Source organism: Salmo salar, unplaced genomic scaffold (genome assembly GCF_965601325.2).
Source record: "Salmo salar unplaced genomic scaffold, fSalSal1 ptg000206l, whole genome shotgun sequence".
In the NCBI taxonomy this organism is placed as follows: domain Eukaryota; kingdom Metazoa; phylum Chordata; class Actinopteri; order Salmoniformes; family Salmonidae; genus Salmo; species Salmo salar.
Genome location: NW_027675329.1, coordinates 2275001 through 2285833, shown reverse-complemented (window position 1 = coordinate 2285833; position 10833 = coordinate 2275001). Strand labels below are relative to the sequence as shown.

The following is a 10833-nucleotide window of genomic DNA, read 5'->3' as shown; positions in this document are numbered from 1 at the left end:
CACTCCCAGGACTGCTACTTCAATAACAAATGTTGGTTTGGTCCAAAATAATCCATCGTTATATCCGAATAGCGGCGTTTTGTTTGTGCGTTCCAGACACTATCCGAAATGGTAAATCAGGGTCACGAGCATGGCGCAATTCGTGACAAAAGATTTCTAAATATTCCATTACCGTACTTCGAAGCATGTCAACCGCTGTTTAAAATCTATTTTTATGCCATTTTTCTCGTAAAAAAGCGATAATATTCCGACCGGGAATCTCCGTTTAGCTAAACAGAGGAAAGAAAACAAAGCTTTCGGTCGACGCGGGCACGAGCCTGAGTCTCACAGTACTGTAACCAGCCACTACCCAAACGCGCTACTTTGTTTCAACCAGAGCCTGCAAAGCCACGATTCAGCATTTTGCCGCCTCTGAGAGTCCATGTGAGCCGTAGAAAGTGTCACGTAAGAGCAGAGATCCCCTGTAATTGATAGAGATAATCAACAAGGCCAAGAAATGGTCAGACAGGGTACTTCCTGTACAGAATCTTCTCAGGTTTTGGCCTGCCAAATGAGTTCTGTTATACTCACAGACACCATTCAAACAGTTTTAGAAACTTTTGAGTGTTTTCTATCCAAAGCTAATAATTATATGCATATTCTAGTTTCTGGGCAGGAGTACTAATCAGATTAAATCGGGTACGTTTTTTATCCGTCCGTGAAAATACTGCCCCCTACCCCCATCAGGTTAAGAAATCATGTAAAGCGCAAAGCCTTATTATTATATTGCCAAACAGCTTAAAACAGATTTACGTCAACTTCTACAGATGTCAGTGGGGAAATGATTTATGTCTCTCTCATGGTTCTGAACTCTCTGCTGGAGTTACCACTCTAATGAATCAGTTCAATGGTTTCTGTCTCTCTCATGGTTCTGAACTCTCTGCTGGAGTTACCACTCTAATGAATCAGTTCAATGGTTTCTGTCTCTCTCATGGTTCTGAACTCTCTGCTGGAGTTACCACTCTAATGAATCATTTCAATGGTGTCTTGTCATCAACTGTAACAACATCATCATTATTACCAACATTTATTGGTTCAATTCCAAACTTGAAAAGGATCAGTGACTTGAATCTTTGGAAAAGCCTATTCTCCATTGGCTAACCAAGTTCCTTAATGCTTTACTTATAGTAGGTGGGGATTTATTTATTTCTCTGAATCATTTAATTGACAGTTTATGTAAAGGTTTGATATTATTCATGTTTGGAGAGTAAATTTTCCTAATGACTAGTCTTCCACTTGGAGTAACTAGACCCGGTCCAGACAATCACCACAGATCTTTGGTTGGTGTCTAAATGTTTTGATAAACAGGCTATTTCTGTTAACATCCTGGTCACTCCCCTTACTGACCATAGAGCTGTTTATATTGACATTACACTGTTTATCTCTGATAATGGCCCTTACTGATCATAGAGCTGTTTATATTGACATTACACTGTTTATCTCTGATAATGGCCCTTACTGACCATAGAGCTGTTTATATTGACATTACACTGTTTATCTCTGATAATGTCCCTTACTGACCATAGAGCTGTTTATATTGACATTACACTGTTTATCTCTGATAATGGCCCTGGCAGAGCATCCTATTGGAAGATTAATAGCTCTATTAAAACATGAGTTGGTCCAGATGGAGATAAACAATGTAATTACACACTTCTGGAACAACGCTATAAATAACAATTCATACAGTAATAACTGGGAGCTTTTTAAATATGAGGTTGGAAAATATGCAAGTAAACATGGGAGTATTGTTGCCAAGACCAGGAGAGCTGAAGAAGAAAGTGTTATTACAAAGATCACCTGTCTTGTTCAAAAGCCTGTTGAAACTGTTTCAGAGGAGGATAAATCTGTTCTGTTTGATCTACAACACCAGTTGGATGATATTTATAGACTGAAAGCAGACGGAACCTTTGTCACATGTAGGTAGAAATGGCTAGAGGAGGGTGGACAAAATTCAGGTTTAAAAAATAGCACTCTAAAAATAATACAATTTAGCAATGAAATATGACTGGTCTCATCACTGATGACCCCACATTAATCTCCATCTTTAGTTCAACTTCTACAGTATTGTGAGGTGTCCTCAACTCTTTGTTTTGATTGTCTGGGGGATGTGAAATCAGTTGGTGAGGCTGACAGGGAACAGTGTGACGACCCTACTATAGTTGAACACATCATTTATTCTATTGAACAACTTAAAATAATATGTCTCCTGGGACTGATGGTGTATCTGCTGAGTTTAACAAAACTGTTTCTGTTGGAGGTCTCCTGGGACTGATGGTGTATCTGCTGAGTTTAACATAACTGTTTCTGTTGGAGGTCTCCTGGGACTGATGGTGTATCTGCTGAGTTTAACACAACTGTTTCTGTTGGAGGTCTCCTGGGACTGATGGTGTATCTGCTGAGTTTAACATAACTGTTTCTGTTGGAGGTCTCCTGGGACTGATGGTGTATCTGCTGAGTTTAACACAACTGTTTCTGTTGGAGGTCTCCTGGGACTGATGGTGTATCTGCTGAGTTTAACACAACTGTTTCTGTTGGAGGTCTCCTGGGACTGATGGTGTATCTGCTGAGTTTAACAGCACTGTTTCTGTTGGAGGTCTCCTGGGACTGATGGTGTATCTGCTGAGTTTAACACAACTGTTTCTGTTGGAGGTCTCCTGGGACTGATGGTGTATCTGCTGAGTTTAACACAACTGTTTCTGTTGAAGGTCTCCTGGGACTGATGGTGTATCTGCTGAGTTTAACAGAACTGTTTCTGTTGGAGGTCTCCTGGGACTGATGGTGTATCTGCTGAGTTTAACACAACTGTTTCTGTTGGAGGTCTCCTGGGACTGATGGTGTATCTGCTGAGTTTAACACAACTGTTTCTGTTGGAGGTCTCCTGGGACTGATGGTGTATCTGCTGAGTTTAACACAACTGTTTCTGTTGGAGGTCTCCTGGGACTGATGGTGTATCTGCTGAGTTTAACAGAACTGTTTCTGTTGGAGGTCTCCTGGGACTGATGGTGTATCTGCTGAGTTTAACAGAACTCTTTCTGTTGGAGGTCTCCTGGGACTGATGGTGTATCTGCTGAGTTTAACAGAACTGTTTCTGTTGGAGGTCTCCTGGGACTGATGGTGTATCTGCTGAGTTTAACACAACTGTTTCTGTTGGAGGTCTCCTGGGACTGATGGTGTATCTGCTGAGTTTAACAGCACTGTTTCTGTTGGAGGTCTCCTGGGACTGATGGTGTATCTGCTGAGTTTAACACAACTGTTTCTCAACAGTTGGTATCTTTTCTGTTGGAGGTCTTTTCTGAAAGCATTGTAAATAATGCTCTCCCTCCCAGTTTGACTCAAGCTCTGACTACATTAATACCTGACCCCAAGAAAGACCTGTAAATGTATTAAACTGTGATAGAGGTTCACTCTGTAAATGTATTAAACTGTTATAGAGGATCACTCTGTAAATGTATTAAACTGTGATAGAGGATCACTTTGTAAATGTATTAAACTGCGATAGATGATCACTCTGTAAATGTATTAAACTGTGATAGAGGATCACTTTGTAAATGTATTAAACTGTGATAGAGGATCACTTTGTAAATGTATTAAACTGTGATAGAAGATCACTCTGTAAATGTATTAAACTGAGATAGAGGATCACTCTGTAAATGTAGCATAAAAATTGATTTTAACCTGTTGGGTCTAGGGGGCAGCATTTGCACGTCTGGATAAAAAAAATGTACCCGATTTAATCTGGTTACTAATCCTACCCAGTAACTAGAATATGCATATACTTATTATATATGGATAGAAAACACTCTAAAGTTTCTAAAACTGTTTGAATGGTGTCTGTGAGTATAACAGAACTAATTTGGCAGGCAAAACCCTGAGACATTTTCTGACAGGAAGTGGATACCTGATGTGTTGTATTACCTTTAAACCTATCCCATTGAAAAACACAGGGGCTGAGGAATATTTTGGCACTTCCTATTGCTTCCACTAGATGTCACCAGCCTTTACAAAGTGTTTTGAGTCTTCTGGAGGGAGATCTGACCGAACAAGAGCCATGGAACGATGATGTCCCATTAGACACCTGGCGCGCGAGTTGATGTTGGGTACCCTCGTTCCAATACGTTATAAAAGAGTATGCATTCGTCCACCTTGAATATTATTCATGTTCTGGTTAAAAAAGGCCCTAATGATTTATGCTATACAACGTTTGACATGTTTGAACGAACGGAAATATATTTTTTCCCCTCGTTCATGACGAGAAGTCCGGCTGGCTTACATCATGTGCAAACGAGACGGAGATTTTTGGACATAAATGATGAGCTTTTTTGAACAAAACTACATTCGTTATGGACCTGTGATACCTGGAAGTGACATCTGATGAAGAGAATCAAAGGTAATGGATTATTTACATAGTATTTTCGATTTTAGATCTCCCCAACATGACGTCTAGTCTGTATCGCAACGCGTATTTTTCTGGGCGCAGTGCTCAGATTATTGCAAAGTGTGATTTCCCAGTAAGGTTATTTTTAAATCTGGCAAGTTGATTGCGTTCAAAAGATGTAAATCTATAATTCTTTAAATGACAATATAATATTTTACCAATGTTTTCTAATTTTAATTATTTAATTTGTGACGCTGACTTGACTGCCGGTTATTGGAGGGAAACGATTTCCTCAACATCAATGCCATAGTAAAACGCTGTTTTTGGATATAAATATGAACTTGATAGAACTAAAAATGCATGCATTGTCTAACATAATGTCCTAGGAGTGTCATCTGATGGAGATTGTAAAAGGTTAGTGCATCATTTTAGCTGGTTTTATGGTTTTGGTGACCCTGTCTTTGACTTGACAAAACATTACACACAACTCTTGTAAATGTACTGTCCTAACATACTCTAAATTTATGCTTTCGCCGTAAAACCTTTTTGAAATCGTAAAACGTGGTTAGATTAAGGAGATGTTTATCTTTCAAATGGTGTAACATAGTTGTATTTTTGAAAAATTTGAATTTTGACATTTATTTGGATTCAAATTTGCCGCTCTTGAAATGCACCTGCTGTTGATGGAGTGCACCACGGGTGGCACGCTAGCGTCCCACCTAGCCCCAAGAGGCAACAAATTCTTATTTACAATGATGGCCCAGGGGCGAAAATCTGATATCAACTTTGGAGGGGACAATTACATTACATTTTCTCAAGAGCAATTCCTGAGGGGACACCAAAAGTAGTGCTGTAACACATAGCCTACGTTTAATATGGTAAATGTATATTGAGGAACCAAAGAAATAAGGTGTTTGCCGTACTCCTAACTACCGGTACCCAAAACTACACAACTAATCACAACAGCAATACCATTGCCTTTAACACATCTTAGTTCAGTCACCAGTTTAAGTTGAGAGTGGGGGTATCCATGGCATTTTCCAATTATGTTCCTATTTTACAAGTAAAAAAAATTGAGAACCTTTCATAATGTTGCCAAACAAAGACTCAACAAACTTACCTGAGACTCCCTGTCTCTGCCAGTCTGTCCCTGCATATCTGTCCCCAACTCTGCTGTCTGTGTGCCATCTGTTGCCTGCTCTGCCTAATGACATCATTGTGAAACATTTCCATTAGAATTTCATTTCTTTCTTATGAACATTTTATCAACTAGTCTTTGAGATATTAGGCTACGAGGGTTCTTACTTTGCGTTTTGGTGTACTGAAAAATACTCTGATGTCCGTCTTTTTTCTGCCATTTTTCTGCCATTTTTCTACCTGGTTGGCTACACACACACAGTATGTAGGTTATTTACAGTAGGAGATGGGCTTCTATCATCTTATCTTCTATCATTCTATATGGGCTTCGATCTAAAAGGTAGCTAGCAAATGTGAAACGGATTGCAGTGACAAGAGTTGACAGCTGTATGAGTTCACCATTTACACAACATATGCTGCAACCTTTTGTAATTTTAATCGTTTGTTTCATATTGGCTGGCTTCTAACAATAGCTGAATTTGCAAAGCTAGCGAGCACCAATTCAGTGGTGTTTGCTATAATCTTTGCTACCCAGGTTAAATAAAGGTGAAATAAAATATATTAATAAAAGTTCCCTTGCGACAATTTAGCTTTTGCAACGAGACCATTAAATATATTTAAAACAATGGTAGAAGAGAGTGAAGTTCTGTTCAGTTTATCGCTAACCTTATCACAGGGACTTTGAAGCACTAACTTACATGCATGCTGATCTTGGAATAAATTGACGATAGCAAAGATTCCATCTTTGACGACGCCACATACATGGAATAGGTACTAGCTAGCTTAATAGTTAATATTTGCGCGCTAGCTCTGCATATTCAGCTAGTGTGTGTGCGCGATTGACTGGATTAACCTCACGTCAGTTACGTGTATTGAGTGCCTTTCAGACAGTAGATACGACCTCTACGTTACCTCGCAAGCTAAGGAACTGGCAGTGGATCAAACCATTGTGAGGCAAAGGGTGGGGGGGGTCGCAATCTTTTGAAACTTAAAAACAAGCTATTAAGTGTCTATAATCAGCACAATTGCTTTCATTGCATATTATTAATATTATTTAAATTACATAGTTATGTTTCAGTGATATATTGGGGGGGACAAATCATATTTTTCCCAGGATGGGGGGGTTGTGTCCCCCCCGTCCCCCCCGGCATTTCCGCCCCTGTGATGGCCTACCGGGGAACAGTGGGTAACCTGCCTTGTTCAGGGGCAGAACAACCGAATTTTACCTTGTCAGCTTGGAGATTCGATGCAGCAACATTTCAGTTACTAGCCCAATACTCTAACAACTAGGCTACCTGCCACCCCCATTAAAAGTGTGTGGTTGTTAACAAGTGTTAAAAAAAACTGTACATATAGGCATACAACTACAATTAAAACATATATATTAATAAAGACACTGTATATTCATAACGCTAGCAAAACTTATTTTAGATTGTTGTTGCAAAGGCTTCTGTTAATTTCACCCAAAAATGTGGGTCTTTTCTCATGAAGTCAAAATAAAATCTGCTACAATACTTTTTGTAAATATTTGCAGGTATTGAGTGTGAGATTTTGTTGCCTGAGATGTCTGTCTGTTTAGTGCTGCATGCTTGATATTGCTGACCCCTTATTGGGAGGTGGCTTACTAGTTTGTATATTGTACTGATTCATATGGATACCTGTCCATACATTGTCTGTAAAAGTGTATAAAAACAGAAAAGCATATAACTGTAGCTATGTGGTCTTTACTTGAGTGTGTTTCAGCAGGGTGAGGTCAGAGAGATGCTTCCAAGTCACTGTTTTTCTGAACTCATAAAATCCTTTACACAATCTGATGGGATGGATGTTCAACCCCATTAAAATGACCATAAGGTCAATATAGAACCTTTAAGTTAAGACCTCACAGATCTGTTCATGGCAAAGCAGTTCAATGAATGATACTAATTGATTCTGTGACAGTATTCATAAAGAGTAGGACAGCTGATCTAGGATCAGTTAAGTATTTTAGATCATAATGTATTAGATTACATGGAGTGGGGGACCTGATCCTAGATCATAATGAATCAGATTACATGGAGAGGGGGAACCTGATCCTAGATCATAATGAATCAGATTACATGGAGAGGGGGGACCTGATCCTAGATCATAATGAATCAGATTACATGGAGAGGGGGGACCTGATCCTAGATCATAATGAATCAGATTACATGGAAAGGAGGACCTGATCCTAGATCATAATGAATCAGATTACATGGAGAGGGGGGACCTGATCCTAGATCATAATGAATCAGATTACATGGAGAGGGGGAACCTGATCCTAGATTATAATGAATCAGATTACACGGAGAGGGGGGACCTGATCCTATATCATAATGAATCAGATTACATGGAGAGGGGGGACCTGATCCTAGATCATAATGAATCAGATTACATGGAGAGGGGGACCTGATCCTAGATCATAATGAATCAGATTACATGGAGAGGAGGGACCTGATCCTAGATCATAATGAATCAGATTACATGGAGAGGGGGACCTGATCCTAGATCATAATGAATCAGATTACATGGAGAGGAGGGGACCTGATCCTAGATCATAATGAATCAGATTACATGGAGAGGAGGGACCTGATCCTAGATCATAATGAATCAGATTACATGGAGAGGGGGGACCTGATCCTATATCATAATGAATCAGATTACATGGAGAGGAGGGACCTGATCCTAGATCATAATGAATCAGATTACATGGAGAGGGGGGTTATGAGAGAACTCCCACATCATAGCTTATCTTTATTCAACCTGCCATCTACCCACCTGGGGACTGAGGGTTATGAGAGAACCCCCACATCACTAGCTTCTCTTTATTCAACCTGCCATCTACCCACCTGGGGACTGAGGGTTATGAGAGAACCCCCCCACATCACTAGCTTCTCTTTATTCAACCTGCCATCTACCCACCTGGGGACTGAGGGTTATGAGAGAACCCCCCCACATCACTAGCTTCTCTATATACAACCTGCCATCTACCCACCTGGGGACTGAGGGTTATGAGAGAACCCCCACATCACTAGCTTCTCTTTATTCAACCTGCCATCTACCCACCTGGGGACTGAGGGTTATGAGAGAACCCCCCCACATCACTAGCTTCTCTTTATTCAACCTGCCATCTACCCACCTGGGGACTGAGGGTTATGAGAGAACCCCCACATCACTAGCTTCTCTTTATTCAACCTGCCATCTACCCACCTGGGGACTGAGGGTTATGAGAGAACCCCCTCATCACTAGCTTCTCTTTATTCAACCTGCCATCTACCCACCTGGGGACTGAGGGTTATGAGAGAACCCCCACATCACTAGCTTCTCTTTATACAACCTGCCATCTACCCACCTGGGGACTGAGGGTTATGAGAGAACCCCCACATCATAGCTTCTCTTTATTCAACCTGCCATCTACCCACCTGGGGACCGAGGGTTATGAGAGAACCCCCACATCACTAGCTTCTCTTTATTCAACCTGCCATCTACCCACCTGGGGACCGAGGGTTATGAGAGAACCCCCACATCACTAGCTTCTCTTTATTCAACCTGCCATCTACCCACCTGGGGACTGAGGGTTATGAGAGAACCCCCACATCACTAGCTTCTCTTTATTCAACCTGCCATCTACCCACCTGGGGACTGAGGGTTATGAGAGAACCCCCACATCACTAGCTTCTCTTTATTCAACCTGCCATCTACCCACCTGGGGACTGAGGGTTATGAGAGAACCCCCCCACATCACTAGCTTCTCTTTATTCAACCTGCCATCTACCCACCTGGGGACTGAGGGTTATGAGAGAACCCCCACATCACTAGCTTCTCTTTATTCAACCTGCCATCTACCCACCTGGGGACTGAGGGTTATGAGAGAACCCCCACATCACTAGCTTTCATGTTCTGCAGCCTTGTAAAGATAAGGAGGGGACGACTGGGAGGCAGGTTGGCATTTATTGTCATGAATTACATTTTACATTTACATTTTAGTCATTTAGCAGACGCTCTTATCCAGAGCGACTTACAGTCGTGAATGTATACATTTCATACATTTAAAAAAAAAAAAAATTGTTCTGGCCCCCCGTGGGAATCGAACCCACAACCCTGGCGTTGCACACACCATGCTCTACAAACGGAGCCACAGGTAAGACTTGCCCTGGAGGTAGGTTGGCATTTATTGTCATGAATCTTGCCCTGGAGGCAGGTTGGCATTTATTGTCATGAATCTTGCCCTGGAGGCAGGTTGGCATTTATTGTCATGAATCTTGCCCTGGAGGCAGGTTGGCATTTATTGTCATGAATCTTGCCCTGGAGGCAGTTCAGCAAAGTGGTTACTAGCTGGCACAGGCACAAAGTAATACAATCCGATTTTAATCCTAACCTCAACCCTAACCACACTGCTAATCCTTCCCTTAAATTAAGACCATAAAACAACATTATTTTCCACAGCCAATTCTGACTTTGCAGCTGACATATCTAGAGGAAATCGCACAGTTCTGCCTCCAGGTCAAGATTCATGACAAACGTCAACATGAGACAGAGAGAAGCAATGTAAAAATCAATAACAAAATTGTTTTCACAATTAACATGCTTTTTCTTGTTTCAAGTATGTTTTATTATGAAAAGTACAATATATCCATGTATACTTGTTCAACTATGGAGCGTATGTCCACATATAGTTGTACAATTTGTTTTTCCAACATAAAAGACAAGCAATGATCACATTGGTATTTTAACAGTGTTATTGTATGAGTTTAAATGTTTAAACAGAGGATACATCTAAAACAGGATAAAACAAGTGCAGTATGTTGTGAGAATGTTACTTTAACATCGACTCATAACGTCACACTATAACTTCATGGGAGTCTTGTGGAAAGACTGCATGTTGTTTTGGGTGGATTGAGTGACGTCTTCATCAACATTTTGCTGAATATTCCGGTAATATTTTCACCTCTTGTCGGCTGCAGACATTCATAAGGAGTTCCAGTAGTTTATTTGTCATTTGCAGGTATTAAAAGTAATACATACTTTGTAATTCCTTGTTGGAGCTCTCTCACATACAGGACAGTACATACCAGAGGAGGCTGCTGAGGGGAGGACGGCTCATAATAATGTCTGGAACAGAGTGAATGAAATGGAACACATGGAAACCACGTGTTTGATACCATTCCACTTATTCCACTCCAGCCATTACAAGCCTGTCCTCCCTAAATAAGGTCCCACCAACCTCCTGTGGTACAAACACAAACAGTAAAATATATCATGAA

General features: G+C 40.7%; 1 protein-coding gene across 1 annotated transcript in view; it reads right to left on the bottom strand.

The window, feature by feature from the left end:
- Positions 1–9501: 9501 nt before the first annotated feature.
- Positions 9502–10833, bottom strand: part of LOC145867133 (stonustoxin subunit beta-like) — an 8742-nt gene continuing 7410 nt past the window's right edge. The window contains exon 3 of the mRNA XM_082971190.1: positions 9502–10833. This exon is cut by the window's right edge and continues 1169 nt beyond it. The gene's annotated coding sequence lies outside the window, so the exon portion shown is untranslated.